At 39.8% G+C, this 23,926-nt stretch overlaps 1 protein-coding gene across 1 annotated transcript in view; it reads left to right on the top strand.

Annotated features, from left to right (window-relative positions):
- Window positions 1-23,926, top strand: part of Rora (RAR related orphan receptor A) — a 677,922-nt gene that overhangs the window by 477,738 nt on the left and 176,258 nt on the right. The window lies entirely within an intron of this gene.

Here is a 23,926-nt window from a genome sequence, read left to right as displayed (position 1 = left end):
TGGGGACTAGATGAAAGGTGTGCACATTGTAGCAGCCAGAGTACACCATTCTGAGGGCTTCAGTAGATGTTCACCTTCCTAGTGGCATGTCAGGACCCCCAGACTCAGCAACTGAGGGCCATCCAGCTGGCTTGCTGAGCTCCAGTGTTGGACAAAGTGGCATCTCTCCTCAGAGCACAGTGTATACCTCCACTCCCAAACAAGTGACATTATTAGTGTCTTTTTAAAAAGAGAGAGAGACAACTTCTCCTGAGCTAGGTAAGTAAGAATCAGAAACTATTTATTATCACCCTTTGTCAAAAAAAAAAATGTAGTTCACATCAGAGGCAGCTAGTTTATTAATTTGACTGAATTTTCTCTTGGGGTTTTTTCCTTTTTGGGAAGTGATTTTAGCAGAGTCCCAATGCCCCCAGAGAGCGTGGCACTAAAAGAATGTGAGGTTTAGGAAGTGCTACTTTGGCTCTTATTTTAAGGTTCGCTCACGCTTTGCAGACGCACCCTCTTCCTGTTCAACAGTTATTGATTAAGACCCTGGTAGAGGCTTGTCTCTAGGGAGGGTATGCAACCCTGTGGAGCTGGATTCTGCTTATGGAATGTTTAGAAATGAAGCAAAGCAGCCCTTGAAGCAGCGGGCCAACACTGCCAGGTTTAGATTTCTCTTGACACAAGAGATGTGGACTTGTAGCGTGTCTCCTATCACTTTGAAAGAGAGGAGCTTTCACACAAACTGTTTAAGCTCCACGAACCTTTATCACCACACCTGCTCCCTCACCACCCACAAAACACCATGGACAAACCCACACTGCAGGGGGCAGTGAACCTCCTCAGTCATCCAAACCTGGGACAAAACCATAGCCACATGGCTTATGTGCTCTTTGAGGGTCCTGTGTCAAGTGGCAAAGAGAAAAATTGACTTATCTGTACCATCAGTGCTGAAGAGGCCCCTAGGCTGACAGTCAGGAACGGTGTGTTCTTCACTGGTCCTCCCATTGAAGCCCCCACTCCAAGAGCCCAACTGAGGAAAAGGCAGAACATTCCATCAGAGGAGCCTCTCCTTTTGTTCATTTGGCAACCGGTATTAAATTTGATTGATTATTTTTCTCAATGAGTTGGTTAAGTGCTTCGAGGTCAGGCAGACCTAAATAACTAGGCGTTACCACACTTTATATAGCTCCATTTCCTCACCCGAGACTTGTCAATGGTGCTGATGAGTTTCCATCATACCTGCCACCTCCCTTCCACCTGGGGACCCTAGGAGGATTAATTAGATAAATCCATAATATATTGTGCACTCCTTGGAGAAAGATTCTACATAAAAGCAGAGTATTATTATTTCTAAGAGAGATGATACTTATTAGCTCCTTGTAGGATCATTAAGCAAATAGATTGTGCTTCCCTTTAGAGAAATTATCTCCCAGTTTTCCTAATTCTTACAGTCCTACAGAACATAATATACACTTACTTTTTTTTTTAAATCTTAAGAGCTGGGGCTGGTTAGTTGGTGAAAGAGAATGAGGGGGATTTATAATTCTAATCCAACTCCAGCAGCTTGCTCTTGAGGACTTAGTCACCAAAGAAAATAAACATTACTATCACCTTCTCTCTGATGTTATAAAATACCCTTGTCTCCCTTATAATAATTACATGCTAAAGATAGCACTACATTTCTAAGTTTGTTCGTTCCATGGCCTTCACCCTTACAATTGTTGAATCCTTGGATTAAATCACACTATAGTTAAGTAACTGTTCAGAAATCACTGGATCATCATGACAAACATATATGTGGTGATATTTTACAAATTAATAATGTAAGTTCTGAGTGGAAAATTTTAAGTCCAAACTCCAGTCCACAGAAATTTTAGGGGAAACTCAAACTAATATTCATTGTAGATTTGCCTCACTTTCCAGATCGTTCCTTATTTGGCATCTCATACAAGCTCAGACTTCAGATAAAACCAGTTGGCATGCCCTGTGTTTTGGATAATTTGATACAAGAAAGTGCAAACTTCCTGGGTTTCCTGACTGTGTAGGTAGGGAACTGTTCACACTTTCTCTTTTTCTTTTTTTCTGGCACAAAAATACTATAATGAGGATGAGATTCTTGCTAGGAGGAAAGCAAAACAAGACACAAAGCAAAAGCAAAAAACAAAACCCCTAGATTTAAAGTGAGTTGTCGAGCGAATTTTTAAAGACGAAAACTCAGAGCAAACGTCTGTAATGCCTCTGTGGGCTCATGAAGAGCATTGCCAGCCCCTGGCAGTCACATGTGGAAGCTCATACGAATCAGATCTTAATCCATTAGACTCATTCACAGTAAAACGTAATGTAGGTCAGCAAGGAGAGCCGTGGGGTGTCGTGTGCATGCTCATTCACCATCCAGAGCAAAGTGAGTCAGGGGTGCTAACGCGGAGGACTTGGAGCCAAGGTTGCACAACACTGAAAGGTAACCATGGTGTGGAACTCAGTCGTCAACCAACAAGACCTGATGTCAGCGTCTGCAACAGAGTATTTTGAGAATTAGTGCTCACTTGTCCTAGAGGGTGCATTCGAGGTACCCACAACTTTAGTCCTGTCTCATTGTTTCCACGACATTCTCAGCCATCTTTTTCAAGCTTTTAGCTGTTATGGGAAGGTTATGCTTCCTTCTGAGGGACTGAAGAAAAACCTAGTCAACTTCTGTAGATGTTGGCACAGAGAGAAAGGAGACAACAAGAATTAAAAAAGAAAAAAGAAAAAAAAATCACCCAAGAAAGCCTGGTAATTGTTTTTGTTTTTCAAATCTCAGCCTCCTCAGCCCCACCCTCGAAGAGTGTGCCTCCAGCATCTTCAGGGAGCCACCCAGGCTGTGTGACAACCCGGTTTGTGGGCTGTGTTTGCTCATAGGCTGGGTGTGATGAAAAGAGGGAGGCAGCACCCTACTTTCCTCCCTTTCCTCACAACCACATGCTCCTAGGTCCCCTCCCGCAACTCACCTCCAACCTGAAACCCAGAAAGAGCACTAGAAAAAGCCAACATGGAAACAGCTTTGAAAAAAAACCCAGTTTCATACTTCGTCCATGCAGGATTAGAGTCGCCATTTTTGTCATAGTTGTGTTTATCTGAGGTAAAAGTCCTTGGGGGCAGGAAGGGATTTTAAAGCACATTTCATTGGAATTGATGTTTTTAAAAAGAGGTTCAAAATAAAGTTCATTTTGTTGTGCCCACTATAAAACAGTACTCATTATGAAAGAAATTGAAAAAGACATAAAACGAGAAAAAAAAAATATTTGATACATTCTCCATTAAAATTTAGGTATGTTTTCTTCTACAACTTCTTCCTTTCTCTTTGGTTTCCTTTTTCCTTTCTTGAAGTGGTCACATTTTTCTTAAATCCTAGGTAGTATTTTTTTTCCAGGTACAAATATATAACATTCATCAAAATATTACATTCATCAGAGCACAGGATTGTGTAAGGATGCACCTTAAATCACCCCACAGACTTCTCCAGCACCTTTTCCATGCACATCAGAAAGCATGTGTGATAATGATCTGGAAGTCCATTGGTCCCTGAAAAAAAAAAATGTTAGGGTGGCATCAGTCTAATCGTTGTTAAGCAGATTAAGCCTCGGAGCTTTCCTGGTAAAACCTGCTTGTGACTGTCCCCATGTAAGCTGCACTCCCTCACTCCATATCCACTGCTGATTAATTGTGAATTTTGTGCTTTAAGGCAGAGGCATGGACACTTGTGGCCCTCTGATGTTTTCTGTCTATTCTATGTTCATGGAGAAAAGTGGAGCCCTGTGGGAATGTGGCAGCAACACAGCCCATGTGTGTTTCCATAACACCTCTTAGTGTTCAATTTGTCAATGGACTTAGAGCCTCAGAGAACTTTCCAAGGTGAAAACCTAACATCGCTTCCATGGACATCGAGGGTAAAGCCCTTAACCCTGCGACTTAATGAGAACAAAATTAAGTGCTTCTTTAAGCAGCTTAGATTTATCTTGTCAATATAAGTGATGGGAGGTTTCTTTGTGTGCTTTAGAAAAGAGATTGTGTGTGTGTGTGTGTGTGTGTGTGTGTGTGCGCGCACGCGCATGCGATAATCTGAAGCATCATCTCCTTGCTTCATTATGTCACCATCCACACTGTCCCTTTATGATAGACAGGGTTCATCTATTCCCCTGCTCTAAACTTAATTACTTTGCAATTAATTCTTTGTTGAAAATAGCAAGGCTCCTAAACTCAGAATATCTCATTGTGAGAAAGGCTGTTTATGGATAGAGGTCAAGAGGACGTATTGGAATATTCCGCAGCACTGCCACAGATATTCTGAATGAAATGAAGAGAGGAAAGGCCTGTACCAGACAAGATGGAAGGAGACGGCTTCCTGCCAAGCAGGCCGAGTCAGGGTCAGCCTTTAAGAACAGGTGCTAACCACGACATCATAAGAAAACCTCATTCTAATCATCTTAAAGAACTCAGATTTTTTTTTAGGACATACTATATGAGGCTCACTTGCACATGCATTATTTAAGTCACACATAAAATCTTCTATTAAGGGTGGTATTATAGACAATGTGACTTCTTAAGGTCACATGCATATGCTAAGGAAGACCACCCATGCTGTCATTGCTAAGTGGTCTCACACATATACCACTGAGTCTGCATACAGCGCTGCAAGAAGCTTCCCCTCACTATCTCAGCTTCACAGGAGAGGAAGCAGACTGCGGAAGACAAGCGAGTGGCCCAGTGCTCCACAGCCCCAAACTCAGTCACATGCCTGTGCCATCAGCCAGAATCTTGCTCACCATCTTCACGAAGACCTTGTCCTCACCCTCTAGCAGCCTATGAACATGGCTTTCAGAGGCTCGTCTGCACTGCACTTGGTCAGTCAAGTATTCCCCAGGAGGGATGGAGGGATGTACAGAGCTGTGACCTTTATGAGCAGTTGCCATAGTCTCACAGTATCCTGGGGCCTTTGAAGAGTCCCAGGCTGATGAAGCTTCAGGGCCCTTTCCTAATGCCATCGCCTTGGTCTTCCTTCCAGACTTCTCAGGCTAGTGGTGAGCATGCTCAACATATGGAAGAATGAGGGACCCTGTTTTTCCGGTACAAAAACAGTTTGTTGTTTGAATACCTAAGGACAAGACCAGGAGAAAGCAGAGCGCTCTGAGTGAAGGACAAGACACTCCAGAGCATGTGCTGTGGAGGGTGCAGGCAGTACAGGTAGCAGGTCCCAGCGAGCGTGAATGAGTGAGTCCTCCGTGTCAAAAGGGGAGCCGAGAAAGTACAATGGTGAGTTCTAAATACCCTGCCCGCCACGTCCAAAATTTGGAGACACTGAGTCTCCAATAAGAATTTTCTCTGTGACATGTGTGAGGCGCTGTCTCCCTTCCTCCATGAAACTTCTCAGTTTATGCCCCTCTGCTGCAGGGCCGTTCTTGCTATGGCCCCTCTTCAGAATGACCATATGAAGCCCCTGCTGTGGTGCTTCATCAAAGATGAAGCCCTCACATTGGAGCACCCACTTCTTAAGTTATGTATAATTAATTCATCAAATATTCAAAAACTATTTTCCAAGGAGCCACTATGTGCCAGGTACTATATCAGGGACTAGGAACCAGAGATATTGTTCCTGTATTTAATTGAGAGGAGTGATGCTTGGTGTTTTATATTTTCTGGGAGGGAGGATGGTAGGATGTGCATGGAGTTGGGGGTAGTATGTATGGACAGGCAAATGATAATGCAGCATGAGAGCTATGGAAAAGAGAAGGCTGCCTTTGAAGAATTGCGAAAAGTTGCCCCCTTCCTAGGGGTGGATGCAGAACTGCACCTGGGCACATGGACTGGTGAATGAAACATGTCCCTACCCTTCCCTTTACTGATGTCCTTGGACCATGACCGAGCTGCACAATAGACCACAGCAGGCTAGATCCAGAGAAGTTCTGTACTAAATCTGAAGGATGAATGGGAATCAGCCCAGTAAAGAAAAAAAGAGGAAGAGCATCCCTGGCAAAAGGAACTAAAAACCAAAAGCTCAGAGGTCTGTAAGAACTTGGAACATTTGGGAACCTGTAAAGGCTAAGAAACCAGATGCCTTTCTTCTTTAAGTAACTTCCTTGATGCTCGAATACAGTACTGTGCTGGGAAAACATGTATTGCTGATGAAATACACCAGTGAAAAGATTACTGACTTTTCTCCTTGTTCTGTCTATTGGGCTGTTCCTTTATCTCAGAAAGTAGAGATGAATGCTAAATTATACTAGGTCCCCATTTCCTGGAGGAGGGAAAATATTCCTGTTCCCTAGGAGTGGGATAAAAGAGTCCCTTTAAGCATCATCACATTGGCATTGCTCTGAAGATTGCAAGGATTTGGGGAGTGGACAGGTAGGACCTTGGAGTGGCTCACCTCTTGTTTAAGGAATGTAACACTGCTGCAAAGCATGTTCTGCAATACTTCCTGGGATGATGATTGTCCTGGCAAGAAGGAGTAATAAGAATAGGTTGCTATATGTTAGATACTTTTTGAATTACTTGGTTACTATTTAATTTTCGTATGCATATTATTATTTCCCATGTTTCAGTTTTTCCCTGACTCCCTTCTTTTCACAAAGAGCACAATTTTCATATCTGGGCAGAGAGGCCCTCTCTGCAAGGCCCTTCCTGTCTCTCCAGTCTCCCTGGCTATCCTCCTGGACAAGAATTAGATGAGCTGGAGGAACAGCATCAGCCCTGCCATGTGATATTCTGTGTGTTTACTTTGTGTGAAGTCAGTGAGTGGAGCACTCTGAGCTTTGAGGTTATAATTCTAACCTAAACAAGTGTGGGTGAACAGCATATGTGGCCTTTAAAAAAATAGATTTATCCCTCTTTGGAAAACTTTTAGTGGATATTAAAATATCACTAGTAATTTTCATCAAAGGCAAATATCAAATATAACAAAGATAAAGGGGAAGATTTCTGTTATACCAGTGATCTGTTGTAGAAGGTGTTAAATGCTAGGCCCACAGAACTGTGCTTCTCTTGTCATAGTCCTTATTTTACAAGGAAGTCAGGAAACATGGCCAGGTTTACTCAGTGAAAACAAATTTAAGAAACGGATGCTCCAAATCTCAGTGTTTGGCCTCATTTTCTAAAGAGGTGAGTTGACTCAAATTCTACATGTAAAGTTTGGGGGCTAGAATTTGGCTGTAAGCCTTTTTGATATTCCTACTCCCCCCCCCCCACATGACAGACACAGTGACATCTCTCTCTTGGGAAGAGAACAAAGAAAAACATGAGACAGTGGTGTATTGTTTAGACTCAAATCTCAAGAAGTGGAGTGGAATAATTTATCTACAAGCTAAACTAAAGAAACAAAAAGATAAAAGTGCATCTAGACAATTTCCATTTGAATTTTTAAGTTAAATATGAAAAATAAAATCATGACACTATTATTTTTAAGATACAGGTGAATGTGTTTTTTAAATACACAGAAGCCTTTATCATAAATATAGGACAACTAGCCTGAATGCCACCCTCCTAGATATTTTAAATTTGCCTACATAAAAAAACAACCTAAACTAAATTTAATCAGGAAGAATCTGAAGGGGGGAAAGGCAGCATATGATTAACTATTTAGAATTCTTATAAATTAGGAAGTAGGAGATTCATACCTTAATACAATATTCTGAACAGGCAGTTTACAAGAAGAAATGCAGAAGTCAAAAACTTAGATAAAAACAGCCTTTTAAGTAAACAACTAAACATAAATTTTAAAAGGACACCTTTTAAGCCAACTAAATAACCAGGATTTACTTTTCATGACAATGTTCAGTGTTGATGATAATGTTTGCTATTCCTAGAATTAAAAATTGATGGACACAGGCCACTTTGATGATATATATTCAATTCCTTTTTAAAAGTTAAACTTTCAAAAATGTACTTTAAAAACATACATGATATTAAGCTCTATATAGTAGAGATATTTATGGTAGGATTATCTTTTAATAATCAAGAAAGTAGAAATGACATGAAGGGTTACGATTATGAATAAATAATAGAATTCATGTGAAGTTTTAATTCTCTCCTAAACAAAATTTTTGGTAATTTTTCTAGAGGTTCTGCAGTGAAAATGCACTACTTTTATTTTTTAGAATGATGATGTGCTTATCCTAAGGATGATTTTGGAATGTTTTTCCAGTGGCACAGCCAACAGAGGGCTGGCAGTGTGAAGGGTCAGCCCTAGGGAAGGAATATTTTATCACTGACACTGCTCCGAATTGTCAGCACATAGTAATAACCAAAAGCACACCAGCCTTTAGTTGAGCTTTTTATTGCTTTTAAATTATTGCCTGCAAGCTGGGCAACTGCTCCCACAGTAGTCCCCCCTCTGAAACAAGGCGTGACTTCTGAGGGTCCTGGGAAGAAAGAGGAAGGCACAGCACACATTTTAAGCATCAGATATGTAAAAATCACTTGGAAATGATGCTTTGTGCCAATTTCTGCAATAAAATGCATAATCACTCCATGGCTACAAGCACGGAAACATCTTTCCAACGTGCCTAGGTGCTCCCACTTCAGTGGTGTGTCACCGTTTTCACTTTGTAGGCGTTTCTCCCGGACGTGTGTGGAGTCCCCATGGAGCCTCGTTTGTCGTTGTTGTGTAGGAACTTCACAAGTGCAGAGTTGCTGGATGACTGAGAGGTGTAACTCGGCGTTGCTATCCCGGAGGAGTGGTGAATGAGATACCATCCAATATGAATGGAGATCCCCCCAAGCATCCTATAAATTTATTATAAAGCACCGGATTTTGAGATAATCAAAATAACTTGTGAAATTTGAGAAAAGAGTGAAAAGTTAGAAATGTATGGCTCTTCAGGGTCACACCAGCTCACAGAATCTATTGAGTAACAGGTCTGATTTCATTAACCCAAGTGCAGCCCTATTTTATCCAGATGAGTTGGGATCATGCATGGGTGAGCAGGAGGCTCTGAAGTTTCCAGCGCTGGGGAGCAAAAAGTAGACATGAGTGGACCAACTTTTCTGGAAGGGAATAGCTAATGCAGTCAGCTCTGCTGGGAAAGGCAGTAAGAACAGCTGGATAGATGGTGCTGTATTCACTTTGAACATCTGCTTTGTAAAGGATCTTTAGAAAGGTCATACTTAGGAGTTTTTTGGCTGTACTTAGAATATGCCAAGAGGGGAGGCTTCATTTGGATAGCTTTGCAGGATGCAAAGCATCTAACCAGTCCTGTGTGATTTGAAACAACAGTAGGTTTGGGGGTGTATATAGCATTTTATTCTATATGTTTACTTTTCCAACTGCCTGTAAAGGAAGTCATAATTATAGATAAAATTTGTGAAACAAAATTACTCAGAATCCTACTAAAAGCAATCCATAGCAATTTTAATGAGAAAGCCATCTCACCCTTGTTGCAGTTTTAGTTCACTCTAGCTGAACAATCTCCCCGCTACTTATCATGACAGCCACTCCAGATTGAGCGCGGAACATACAGCCTCCTTCAGAAACCAAGCCTTCCCACCTCCTTTTTCTTCCCTGTACAAATCCTTTTAAAGTCCCAGGAACCAGTTCTTCTGTGTCAGTCCCCCACCCTAGAAGCAGGTAGTATTTACCTAGTATACCAATTTAATGAGAAAGCCATCTCACCCTTGTTGCATCAATTTGAAACCTGATCAGAAGAATCAAGACTGAGTTTCTGGAGAAGAAAACTGTCCATCAGGCTACATCCATTTTAGGAAAACCAGGTCTTTACCTTTGCTCTTGCTTCACTTCAGCGTTTTCTTCAGCAGCAGAAATAATGCATTTAGTCATTTTGGGAAAAATAGTTTGATACGATAATCATAGCAGGTGCTATCCCTAGGTTTTGGACTCTCCAAGAGTTCCATGGAGAGTAGGTCAAAGGCGGCAAAGAAGGGGTGTGTAAAGTGAGTCTCATGAAGCCAAGATACAGTGCAGTGTAAGCAGAAGTACCCACATAATTAAAATAGATGAGGAATAAGAGCTAGTTAGCCTGTCAAAAGCATACAAGGCTGGGCCGTGGACCGCAAGAACGGGAGGAGAGAATGGAAGGGCATTAAATGCAAAAATCAGAGAAAATGCCGGCTTCCTGTTCTGGAATTACGAAGTTGTTATATAATTCAAGCCAGCGGCTTGAGGGGATTTGGTTACGAGTTACCTTAATTTTTCTGAAATGTCCTTCTCCCCGCCATTAAGTCAGCCTAAGTGGAAAGAAAGTGGAACTCTCGTCAATGAATCAAAAGGCAGGAGGGGCCGGCTGGGAGGACGGATTCCCCCTGGACCCTGTACATATTTCTCCGCTCCTTGGCTGTACTTGGAGCGCAGGTTAAATGAATTGTTCCCATTAGCGAGCTGATAGGACAGCTCCTTCAGATGAAGGAGGCTCCCTACTTTGAATGTCACCGTGAGGAAAAGGTAGTGCTCATAGAAAAGTTGACAGTGCCACTTGTGGCAGTATTTTACTGTCATCGTTAAAACTATATGAAATGATGACTTACAGTAAGGCTCGGAGTTTTAGCATAATATGTAATAATAATAAGACTTATGTCAACGCGTAAGCGATGAAGGGATTCTTTGCAGCTTCGCGCTTCCTCTGCACGCGGCAGTGGTGGAAGGGATGCTTTGTGCTGGGCTTGCTGTCAGAGGCTGATTCACTCTGCGATTGATGCTCCTGACTCAGTCTCGCTCACTCTGATTAGTCACTTTTGCCTTCATTTGCTAGAAGTAAAGCCCTGAAAGTTTGCTTACTTCATCCGAGTAGTTTTATCACCGGATTTAAAGCACACTTCTGAAAGTGATGTGAGGAAGTTCTGTTGTGGGAAAACTTTAAAAATTAATAGGGAGCTCAGTTAGCTGAAAGGTTCCTCATGTCTGAACTCAAAGCCATTGACTTTACCAGTAGTGGCACCAGGGATGACTTGGGTTTTTGTTGGTTGGTTGGTTGGTAGGTTCTATTACCCTAGAAATTGAGGCACAGGTTTCATCTGTGTAAAATAAAGAGGAAGAGAATCAATTATCTTCATCAAATACCAGTTGTAAGGCTTATTTGGAATATTAAATCATGTCTCCGAAGCTTTTGAAATACAAGTGCATAAACAAGATGTTTATGGGGAAATATAGTCATGCATCGCTTAAAGACAGGGACACATTCTGAGAATTGCATCCTTAGGTGGTTTCATGCTTCCTTCACTGGGACATAACAAATTCCAATACTCCCTCACCAACAAATGAAGTTATGTTCCTAAAATGTATCATGGTTGACAAAATCGTGATTGGAAAGATTAAGACCTTGTTGAGAACAAGAATGGAAGGGGATGGGAGAGGAAGAGATTCCATATTTTTTCATAAATAAAGTCAAATGAATGTATATATGGAATATAACTGTATCTGCTTTCCAAAGCATTAAAACCTATTCTAGTAACAGCTTCCCCAGCCGCTGAGGAAACACCACTGATGCATATTCATGAGTATGGGCAGACTCACTTGCATACTTCATGTGAGGGAGACAGAACCTCTTTTTAAAGTTTTCCAGCCAGTTCTTCCTTGAGTGAATTTTCGTTATGAAAATTTCAAACACAGACAAAGGAAGGCAACAGGGCCGTGAACTGCCATTTGCCAAGACCTAGATTCAAGACTTAGCAAGATTTGCCACACTTGCTTCATCTGACCCTTTTTTTTTTCCTTTGCTAAATTAGCATTTTAAAGCAAACCCCAGACATTGTATCCTTTCATCCCTACATTTTTTTCAGTATGCATCCTGCTCGAAATCAAACGCCTGCTACACTCACATTCTCCCTTGTTTCCTTTTCAAGGCCACAGAAAGATTTTTGCGATTGTTATTTTGTTTGTTTTCTGGGCCTGCTATGTTGTATAAACTCATTTTCCCTTTCTGTACTACCCCCAGAGACCTGCCTGTGTGGTCCAGCAGAGTATGGGTCAAGAACTCATGCTGCATTCTATACTTAAGAATGATCCAAAACTCAAATATCGAGTAATAATAATAACCAACCAAGGATTTAAAATTGAGAATACAGAAACACAAAACAGGGCTGTCTTAAAAATAAAGTTCAGAACAAATTTAATTTGACAAAGACGGTTTTTGCCAAACTGCTGTTTGCTATTGGTTTCAGCTTCACTCCATGGCAGTGGCATCCTGACATTTATTTTAAAATTGCTTTGAATAGGAGGGAAATTGTTAAACCCAAGTTAACCTCTGAGCTGTTATGTCTAAGAACGCCGAGTATCAAAATCATTGTTTCCAAAATTGCTTTCTCAATCTCTGAAATGGGAGAATGAAGCTATTCTGAATTGCTGTGTTTGAGAAGTCTTGCGAGCCCTGCGTCTTGCAATAGCACATAGTTAAGTGGAAATTTTTCTGTAAGTTCTTTATTATCCCAGAGCCAATATGAGATTAGCTTTACAAGTTAGGTTATAACCTTTACAGCTGCGGTGTTGGGGATCCGTTAACAAGATCATAAAGATCTTTCTAGCAGATGGAGCATGCATGCCCTGTGTTCAGCTCTGGTAACGACCAAATCGATTTTATCAGAAGTGTTTAAAAGTGCCATTTTAACTTTTCTATTGATTGTCTGACCTCTGCTTTGGGTCCTGGGGTTCCCGTGTGTTCTCTCATGGCTTACTCTTAATACATAGCCTTCCAGTTTCCCTTCACCTGTGCAAGTCTCTCCTTCCCTATCCCCAGGCCACCTTCTTTAAGTGCTTGTCACACCATATACATTCCTCTCGTGTTCCCTGCACGTTTACAGAGGCTTTGAGGTCACAATGGGTAAGCCAGATGCATGGCTTTTGCAAAAACCATCTTCATTCATTCATTCAATAACTTTCTTTGTGCTTCCTTCACTCATTCAACAGTTTTTTTTTTCCTTTTTCTTTTCTTTTTTTATTCCTTAGCTACTCTAGGCCAAGCACCATTATAAGCCACAAGTACACTGGTATACTCCAGAGGTGACATTGATGGGAAGACATATAGCAACTATAAGTAGAATGTCAGAATGAGAAAAATACTGTAATGAAAAGCAAAGCAACCAGGATGGAGGATGGGATGGGAAGCATTCTGTGGGGGTCTGTTAAGCAGAGATCTGAATAGGTGGGAGGGAGGCCTAGGGAGATCTGGAGAAAAAATCAAAGCAAGTAGAGGGAATTAGAAGCAGGAGGGACTGGAGGAAAGGCAAGCTGAAAGCTTGAGAGCTGAGTCAGAAGTCTGGTGTGGAAGAGTGAGACAGGGAAGGCAGAGAGGACGATGTGGGGCTGGAGAACCTGGCAGCTGGATGGTGTAGCACCTTCTGAGCTGGGAAGGAAGTTTGAGCAGGCAACTGACTTGACTTACAGTTCACAAAGTCACTCTGGCTTCCATGTAGCTTCTGAATGATGCTGGTGAAATTGTCCCTAGAAGCAGTCACTATGTTCTCTGTGGTCATAGGGAGACTTGAACATGTCCAGCCTCAGAATCTTCCCTTAGGACAAAGGAGACAGAGGCTATCCAGGGAAAGCAGTTACTTTTTAAGTGACATGGAGATTACACACCCTCTTCTGCCTAGATTTATCTGCGAGAATATCATTTTGTGGTCATACTTAGCCTCTAAAATACTCTAGGAAATTGAATCTCTAACTGGGAAGCTGTGTGCTACCTTGAAACTTGACTGCCATCAAAGAATGGGGGAATGGATAGAAAGGACAACAAGGAAGATTCACTACCTGTTTTTTTTTTGAAAGACCCAAGAATATTGGCGGAGACTTCAATAACAATTCCTGGAGTTTTGTATTAATTTTGTGGGGCAGCTATAATAATCTGCATGGCTTAAAATAATAAAAACTTATTCTGGGTACTAGAAGACCAAAGTCAGAGCTGGGTATGGTGGCACAAGCCAGCAACTTGGGAGAATGAGGCAGATAGATCGCAAGTTCAAAACCAGTCTTAGCAATTTCGCAAGGCCCTAAGCAACTTAGTGAGACCCTGTCACAAAATAAAAAATAAGAAGGGCTAGTGATGTGGTTCAGTGGTTAAGTGCCCCTGGGTACAATCCCTGGTACCAAAAAAAAAAAAAAAAAAAAAAATCAGCCAGCAGAACCATACTCCCTCTGATGGCCCTAGAGAAAATTTTATTTCTATTTTGTTTTTCCTCTTTTGGTACCAGAACTCAGGGTTACTTGACTACTGAACCACATCCCCAGACCTTTTTTGTATTTTATTTAGAGACAGGGTCTCTCTAAGTTGCTTAGGGCCTTGGTTTTTGCTGCGGCTGGCTTTGAACTCGTGATCCTCCTACCTCAGCCTCCCAAGCTGCTGGGATTACAGATATGCACCACTGCTCCCAGCTCCTAGGGAAGAATTTCTAGAAGCCTCTCTCCTAGTTTCTGGTAGTTGCTGCCAACCTCTGCTTCCTGCTTCACATGGATTTCTTCTTTGTGTGTCTTCTTTGTCTCTAGATGCCAATTTCCAATCCCTCTCCTGTCTCCTTCCTCTTAAAAAGACATCTGTGTAAGCTTCTCCTGGATTTAGAGCCTACCTTGGTCCAGTATGAACTTGCCATCTTGATTACATTGATAAAGATATGACTTCCAAATAAGGACACATTCAACGTATTGAGGTTAGGACTCAAACATGTCTTTGGGGGAAATACAACCTATTATAACGTTCTTATGACTAAAAGGAAAAAGAAGAAGAACTTAGAAGAGGAGAACTATTCTAGCTGAAATCAAACAAATAATGACAAAGTAAATCAATCTCAAAAACAGCCCACATTTGTTTTGAAGTTCAGTGCCACCTTAATGCTGTAATTCCAGGACACATGGGCCTTTCTCATATACGAATACTTTGCTGTGAGATGTTTAGATAATAGGATTCAGTGAGAGTTAGCAACTTTCAGCTTTGTACTGTCTGTGTCATTGGATGTTCACAACAATCTCATGAAAGAGGTATTCTTACTTCCATTCTATAGAAATTCAAACTGAGGCTCAAAGTCACTTGTCTAGAGTGAAATGGCTGGTGGGTGGTAAAACTGGGCTTGCAACTTGGGTGTTCTGTCTCCAAAAATCCTACTCTTCTTATTTAATTTTTTAAAATTTTTGATTGACATGTAATAATTGCATTCATTTATGGGGTAGATGTATTAATTCAATACATGTATGCAATGTGCAATGATCAAATCAGGAAAATTATCATTTCCATCTTTCATTTCTTTGTAGCTGAAGCCTTTGAACTACTCTCTTCTAGTTCTTCATAAAATATATAATAGGCTTTTGTAAACTATAGTCACCCTACTGTGCTATAGAACACTAGAACCTCTTCACAGGGCATGCAGTCCTGGGGATTTCTGGGGGATACTGACAAAAGGGCCCGCTCTTGCCTTCAGGGATTGTGATCAGTTTCTGAAGTGCACCTGCTTTGCAGGGATGTTCATGGTCCTTGGTCAGCTTTATACTGTGTGTGGTGACAGTATAGTTATATGCTTTATGGTCATCAGCCTTAATAAATCTCATTTGGTGAACAAAGGATGCTTTTCCAGGTGTCAAAAGTTGTCTAATATCAGTGGCTAGGCCTCTGACTACAGCAGCTTGATGGCACATGCCTGTTATCCCAGCAGCTCAGGAGGCTGAGGCAGGAGGATCATGAGTTCACAGCCAGCCTCACACACTTAGCAACTCCCTAATCAACTCAGTGAGATCCTGTCTCTAAATAATACACAAAAAAGGGCTGGGGGTGTGACTCAGTTGTAAAGCACCATCCCAGGTACAAAAAAAAGCAACCACAGTAAGCTCTGCAAAGCTTATTTTCAGACTGCCTTTAATACATTGATTATGATTACTATTAAACCAGACTTTTCATCCCATGGGTTCCTCCTGAAGGTAGGCTGCAATGCCACCACCCTTTCACTTCAGACTTCACATAGAGTTCCCTAGAAAGTGTAGTGCAATTAGTAGTTGCCATAGGAAATTGGGTATCCTAATGGTCACAAAGAGATGTTTGCAATAATAAAAACTAATATTAAGTCACCATTGCTCTTTGTTATTTCATTTTATCTTCACAGTAACCCTGTGAGGTAGGTATTTCAGCATTAACTTTTCTTTTTTTATTAAATTTTTGTTTTTACAGTTTTATTATGGAAATTTTAGAAGACATAGGCAAAGCAATGAAAAAAATTACTCATAATTCCTTCACCCAGATAGCCACCCTCATTTAATCAGTGCATACATTTTTAGTCTTTTTCTGTATGTGTTTGTTCTTTTTGACTGAATGATATTAGATTATTCTTTGTGGATTTGAATTTTTTGTTTTCTCTTAATGTGGCTACTACATCCTTCTCTGAGATTCATTTTTAATTATTTTAATGATAGACTAGTCCATTGCATAGTATTACCATGGTTTACAAAAGTCATCCTTTCTGTTGACATTTGTGTATATCTCTCCTAATGTTTTGTCCAAATAGGCAATGTTATAATGAAAACCCTCATGTATATCAATGATTAGTTCCTAAGGCTACATTTCTAGTGATGGGATTTTAGAATGCAAGAAGAAATCTTTTTCCATGCCTTTTATAGATGAGGAAACTGAGGCTTGGAGATATTAAATAGCATCTCCCAAATAACACTATCCAGTAAGTGTGTGACTGAGGCATAAAATCCAGGATTCCTTCTTCTAAATCCCTTTAGGGAAAATGGCTTATGCATCTAATCTAACAATGACCAACATCTATAGAAAAGCTGTAAATTCAAAATAGGTATCACGATGATTTCCATTTTTTCTTGAATTTTTACCCAGCAACGGCCAGTCTGAATAAATTGCCAAAAAAAAAACCCTATAATCAGAAGAGGGAAGATGCTATAATTAGTAATGATTTATGATTTAATGATTGATTCATTTATCTTTTTTCATCTTTCTTCTTCAAAATGGTAATAATATTGGCATTTTCCAAAATAGCTTATGTACCTTTAGTATCCAGTATATTCTGGAATAATTGAAGTTGCCTCTCTCCTTCTAAATTTTTGTTTATTATCCCCTTGGATACTGGAACTTTTACTCTTTATCTGTTCTGACAGTAGAACCCATTTCCTCCAAATTTAGAACTAATGTCCATTGTTTCCAGTTCATCAAATTCCTTCTCTTTCCTAGGCAATTCGGACATGAGTGAACTATTGGAATTGTTTCCTCCTGTGTCCTAACTAGTGATACTCTTGGTCTATCCATGCTTCTGCCATAGGTAGCAGGCTTTGATTTGGGGATGGCTGCAAATAAGGAAGAATTTCTTCCATCTTTACCAGTCTTGATTTGGCATGCTGACCAGGATTCATGCCTTATGATTGCCTTAGGGAAAGCAACTCCATAACCTTTGGGTCATCCTTATCCAACCAGTTCCGGTAGCTTTGACTTTGGGCATTGCAACAATAGCCATGTGTTTATAGAGTATAGATGAGTCTCTCCTGTAGTTAGTTCAAGTCAGTACCTGACTCTATTAGTGCAAAGATAAACAGTTTCTAATTTCAGAAGGACATAAAGCAAGCTTTTTCTGAAAAAGCATGATAAAAGTTGCTGATTTGCCCTGAGTTGAATTATTCACATACAAGGTAAAACTACTCAGTTCTAGAAGTTGAAGCTGGAGGTGTTGATAGTTATCAGTTCACACCTCTGCCCAGAGCTCCAAGATCAAATTTAAATCAACCAAGTAATAGCTAATGGGTAGCTCCATTTTCAGTACACAGACTCAATAAAAGGAAATCAATTTGAAAGAATAAGGATTCTTAGGATCCTTACTGTGCATTAGTACTAATCATGCATTTGGCACCAGCAGGAGAAATTGCCCTCCTTAGGTATGGACTTTTCATAATGCATTACTTAGTTACCTCTAAGAGGAAAGATGGATGTTTTCCAAATAAGTTTAGTCTCAAGATTTTCTTCATAGATAGACTAATGATCTCTTCATGTTGCCTTTTCTGGAAAATCTGAAATGAAGTTTTGTCCTCAGAATTGTTTTGTCAAGGATAAAGGCAGGACTTAAAAGAAGGCATACTTCTGGTCTCCCTATCCAAAATTAAAAGATATTTTTGGGTTCAAATGTCAAGAAGTGTGACCTAAAGATGGAGGTTAATCACACACAACATTTTTTTAATTAAAAAAATTCTTATTCCATTCACATAACTATTTTTCAAACTAAAATGGAATTTTTTCATGGAGTCAAAAGCACCTTGTTTGGTAAAAAAAAGTTGAAATATTATTCCCGAAACGGCCCAATCTAGGCTCAACTGTAACATAAAAGAAACTTCACATTAAAGTATTATTAATATTCATAATTAGTATTTCTAAATGATTTTTAAAGGCTTTTTATGTAATTACAAAATGTTTGATTGTCGTAACATTGCTAATGCTTTTGATGCCTTCTGAATGTTGTCCTTGGTCCCTGCAACCCTGGCACATAATTTATTTCTCTTTTGAGTGAACTCTAAGCATTAGTGTCCATTAAGAATTTTTGAAACAAAGTCCAGAGATTACTTGGAGCACTTTCAGTAATATGTACTGATTATCATTAATGGTTCTTTTGTCCTAGACAAGGACATTGTTTTGTAACATCATTTTTGTTTAGCGAGGCCCTATGGGCTGTGTTCCTCACTCACCTCCTGCATGGACTTTCTCCTTGACTATGTATGGAATGGAGCAAGCTCATCCGACAACTAGGATGGAGGAGGAGGGCATGTAGGGCCAGCACAAAGTGATAGCATTTTCCTAATGAGGCAATTGTTAGCCATTCAAGGAAAAAAAAAGCCTAAATGTTCAGTCTTGCTTCTTAGCTGGTGTTCGTCCGCTGTGCATAAACTTATGTTTTGACAGGTAGCTCCTTACAATGATGAAATCTAGAAGTAAGGAGAAGCACAGGAGGCCCTGGAGATGGGGGCCTTTGCCCTGTGCCTGCTGATCATATGGAGGTTAAATGTTCCAGGTTTTATTTTAAAGATTTTTCCCTGTGCCCTCAAACCCAACTTTCTAGATTATCCACCTATTTAACAACAGTGCCCTATTGGTTATGTCTGTTTGTCCAAGGGATATATCTCTGTTTAATCTGAAAGGGATTATATTCACAAAGTGTATGCAGTTAGAAACATCTTAGAAGGAAAGAAGCACTATGCCCTGGTTCTCAAATGAATTGTCTGAAGTCTTACCTTAAACCTAGCACTCATAATGTTATCCCTGTACCCCCCTCCTTAGTTTTCAGTTCTGAGGATCCATCCAAGCATCTCATGCATCCTTGGCAAGTGCTATATCACTGCACTTCATTGCCAGCCCTCTTCCCTTTTGTGGAGAGACACATAGACTCGGAGAAGTTAAGCCATTTGCCCAAGATCTCACAGATTCAGTAATGGGCATATTGTGAGAAATGAAAATAAATCTTGTGAAGGTCTTCAGATTTTGTGTCATTCTTTTCTAGAAATTAAACAATCAATGTGCAAGGCAAGTGTAACATCATGAGTTAGATTGACTAAGCCTATGAATTATCCTCCAGTATCTTTCTTTCTTCCTTCCACATTCATCTGAAATATAGCAATATTGACTTTTTTAAAAAAAAAATAAAGAAAAAAGGAACCTCTTTGCTACATTTTATGTGTGTTTGTTTGCTTTGATACTAGCCCAGAACTTATCCATGTTTGTGATATCTCTACCTCAAAGTCATTATCTCATTGCAAAAAGGGACAAGAGAAGGCCCAAGGAAGGCTGTATATGGACAAGGTAGCAAAGAAGCATCTTTGTAGCTAGTGACTTGTCCAGAATGCAAGGTCTCAGGAAATGCTAGCTCAGGAATTGGGGAGGAGGAAAGATGCCTTCTCTTACCAAGCAAAAAAAAAAAAAGGTTAAAATTAACTTGGTATCCAGACAATTGTTAGAAACCAAGAGACAATAAGAAGTCCAAAAAGGAAGTTAATTGGTCCAAGATTTGGCACTGATTAGAAATATGAGATTACATTCCTAAAGTGCTCTTTCCTGGGATGACTATAACTCTGAAACTTTTCCCTGCTGATAAGCATGACAGTGACAAATTTGTGGTATTTTCATGACATTTCCTTTGCTTTGCTTTGAAGCATGGTTGGTGCAATTGAGTCAGGCAATCTTGCTATATTAGAAGCCCTACTTTGGGTAGAGTATTCATGGAGTTTTGGGGTTTTTTTTCCCTCTTATTTTTAGTGATTTTAATTGGCAATCTAAAATTACTGATATACTGTCAAGTACTTTAAAGCATTACCTGGAAATACCCTTGGTGTGTGTGTATGTGTGTGTGTGTGTGTGTGTGTGTGTGTGTGAGAGAGAGAGAGAGAGAGAGAGAGAGAGAGAGAGAGAGAGAGAAATAATAAGGCATCTGGCAACTTCATCAAAACATGCCATTTTTCTCCAGCCCAGATCATTTAAAAGATTCCCCCAGAGAAGTGTATCTCTTACTTACATAACCTATTGTGAGTACTGCCTTCTTTCCTCTTTGGTTTTCTAAGGCAAGAAGAAAAATTTTCAGGGGGTTACCTTTTATTATGATCTACCTCGGATTTTTTTTTTTTAAACACTGAGAGAGAGATCTGGCAGCCTGTTGGCTTAGAAAGAGGTGGTTGGTTTGATAACTTAGAAGGAAAGCAAGAGCCATTGATCAGGCAACTAGAAGGGAAATTTAAAAACCATCAATTCAACTACCTCTTTCACAGATGAGAAAACAAAGACCCAGAGAAGTTAAATGATTTCCCAATTGGGTTCATTTGGGGCTGGGGAAGGGGGTGTTTTGTGTTTAGAAACTTGGGTCCACCCCATCATTCACCACAACTCTATGAAGTCTCTTTCTCTGTAGAGAGCATTACTCTGCTCTGGCCTGTTTGTGAATCTCTGAGGAAGGATCTTGGTGTTCTTCCCAGTCATTTGGAAGTGAATCAAAACCTTCACAACAGCCAGGCTTGGTTCTACACCCTTTGGTGGTGGTGATCAATGTCCTTTGTCCTCACCGATCAGCAACCTCCTAGACTGTGCAGAGCACAGAATCAAAATGGAGCTCAGGGTCTAGAATAGAGTATACTTACTTTTTGGAACTTGGGTCTCTATCTATCGCAGCTCTTCTCCATCAAAAATGAAGGCATTTTCTAGTCAGAGCAGTTGAGCTGAAAACCACATACTGGGGCCTGAATCAGTGTGAAACCCAGGGATACTATGGGAGGTGAAGGCATAGCTCTTAGGAGAATGTGATAATTCAATTTTGTTAAAATAATACTGTGCAAATTGCTCAGCCTTTATCAAAGTCAATAACTAATATTTATATTCACATATTCACATTTCTCAGTTTGTAAAGCTATTCACTTTTTTCACAATAGTCTTTAAGTATTATGATGATTATTTTTAATTTTAAAGACTAAGAAATTCAGGTTCAGAAAAGTTAAGTAATTTGCCCGAGGTCTCTCATAGAGAGGCTCGAAAGTAGGTGGGCTACATATGCACACTCAGGTCAGCTTGCCCCCAAATACAGTTCTTTTAAGAACTGACTTTAAAAAAGGTATACCTTTCTATTCCTGAGTGGAATATTAGAGGTATTTGCCTCCTTAATAATCCTGGTAATTTGTCCTTAGAAAACTTAAATTCTCCAAGAATCTCTTGGTTCAGAGGTGCTGCTGCTAGCATTATGTTCAGATAAGGTATTTTTCTGAAGGTCTTTTCTCCTCCACTTAAGAGAAAAAAATCACAATGTATGACTTCTGTGATCTGACTGAGGATAAGTGCTATTCTTGGTGAGAAAGACAGGAATCTTGAAACCTCTGAAAAATAGGAAGAGAAAGAAAAGAGGAGACTCACCCCCCTCTCCCACCACATAAGAGTGAGAAAACAGTTGCTGGTAGCAAAGCAGGGCACACAAGCCTGCTATGAATGGAGACCAGGGAGAAGGGGGTAGGTAATTCAGGCAGCTGGATTTCTAGAATGTTCTCTTTCTTCTAGAATACTCTGGAATCTTCTCAAATCAACTCAGTCTGTCTTCCAGTTAGAGGGACTGCAGTTTCTACAAGTTTACATCAGTGTCTGTTTGATTACATCTTTCACTCAAGCCCATGATGAGGCTTCCTGGTTTAGATAAGACTGAGGACAGGGCCCCATAGTTTCAAAGTATTTAAAGAACTGACAGAGGTAGGCTCCAGGCAGTAAATCTTCTTAAGAGTATGTACTCTTTTGAGAGGTAATGTCCATAAATATATTATACAAAATATAATCTATTTTAAAGATTGGCAAAGGCTGGCTTCTCATCCGATATTTACTTCCACAGAGAAACTTTTTATTATACTCATTAAACTTCCCTGAGCCTCAGTTTCTCCATCTGTGAAATAAGGTTATTTTCTTCTTTATTTTTTTCTTTTTGATACTTCTATGGAGTCATTTACTATAAAGTACAAGAACTTCTATGGGAAAAGGGAAACAAATTCAAGGCATTAGAACAAGGATTATTTTTCAAGGGAGCACCAATATATTTTCTGAGTATTAAATTCATCTTTTGTGTGTTTGCATTGTTTTTATTTGTTCACTTTCTCTAGGAAAATAGAACTCCATCTTCAAAATGGCTACTAAGTAAAAATATATATATTGCAGTCCCATCTCTATAATTAGGAGTTGAAATATACCTTTTGAAAAACAGTGCTTTTGTGAGAGGGGTATGTCTTTAAGCTTTTCTTCATAAAAATGTTTATATTGATGGTTTAGTGTATCTATATTTTCTATGATAAATATAATTTACATTATATTTGTACAGGTTAGGATTGTCAGATAATATACAGGTTGGCCAGGAAAATTTGAATTTGAGATAAACAACTTAATATCTGAAATTTAAGCTTAACTGGACATCTTTATTTTATCTGCTAAATCAGGCAACCCTGTAAATACAAACCTCACATTATTTATATTGAGCATTAATTGACAGTTCAAAAAAACAAAGGATTTACTGCCTGGAGCCTACCTCTCTACTCTCAGTTCTGTAAATACTTTAAATACTGTTGCTGAAGTTATACTTTCTTCTGGAGACAGATATTGGAAGTTTTAGCTCTGTGCCTACTACCATGCCCTCCAAGATCAGGCAGCTTTCCTGGAAAGAATCTCAAAATCTATTATCAATGTAATCATCATGAAAATATTTGATGAGAACACTGCCTCACGCTGTATAATAAATTTAAGTAGAAAAGGCAAAGCAGTGGTATTTTCATCAGTCCTTTGGATGTCAGGAGAAAATAGTTCCACACTCAGCGAATATAGATAGGTCTGTTTTGGGCTGTGTTAAATCCAATTGTGTGGAGGTTTTGAATAATCAGGAGTGACAGCCTAAGCACTTTCTCTTCAAAGTGATTTTACAGAAAGCTCCATTTCCTAAGGAAAGTACACACAGGGTTCTCATAGTGCTGAAATGCACTAATGTATCAATTTATTGGTGCTGGTATCCTAAGCTAGAGTTGCAAATTGTATTCAGATTTTTAACTTTACTCACTGTTGTTCTTGGGGGAGGTGGCCTTCCCGCGATAAATGTTACTTCAAAAAAATTCTAGAACACTTTTGTGGTTCCCATCTGAGAGAGCCTCCAAAGATCTTTGCAGAAGGTTCTAACTTCACTTTGCAAAGCCAACTCAAACATGATGAAAAACAATATAGTTTTCCTCAATAAAAAGGAAAAAAAATTTTTTTGAGTTGGGCGATGTAATTTCAGCTTCCCTAAATAAGGCCTTTGGAAAATTGTGGGGGGAGCAAGTGTGTGATTTTGGTCTTGGCACACAACTTTGGAACTAACTTTTTTTTTCTTAATGTCTACCACGGATTTTTCATAACAGATTTCTTCCCTGTACGACATGTTCCATAGTTAAGTAATAGGTCTGATGTGGATGCCAAATTTTTCAACAACTTTTACTTTCCAAAGGAGGGTTAAATAG

This window comes from Urocitellus parryii, chromosome 6, assembly GCF_045843805.1.
Source record: "Urocitellus parryii isolate mUroPar1 chromosome 6, mUroPar1.hap1, whole genome shotgun sequence".
Classification (NCBI taxonomy): Eukaryota; Metazoa; Chordata; class Mammalia; order Rodentia; family Sciuridae; genus Urocitellus; species Urocitellus parryii.
Note: the sequence above shows the minus strand (reverse complement) of the source record. Positions and strands in the feature narration are given on the sequence as shown.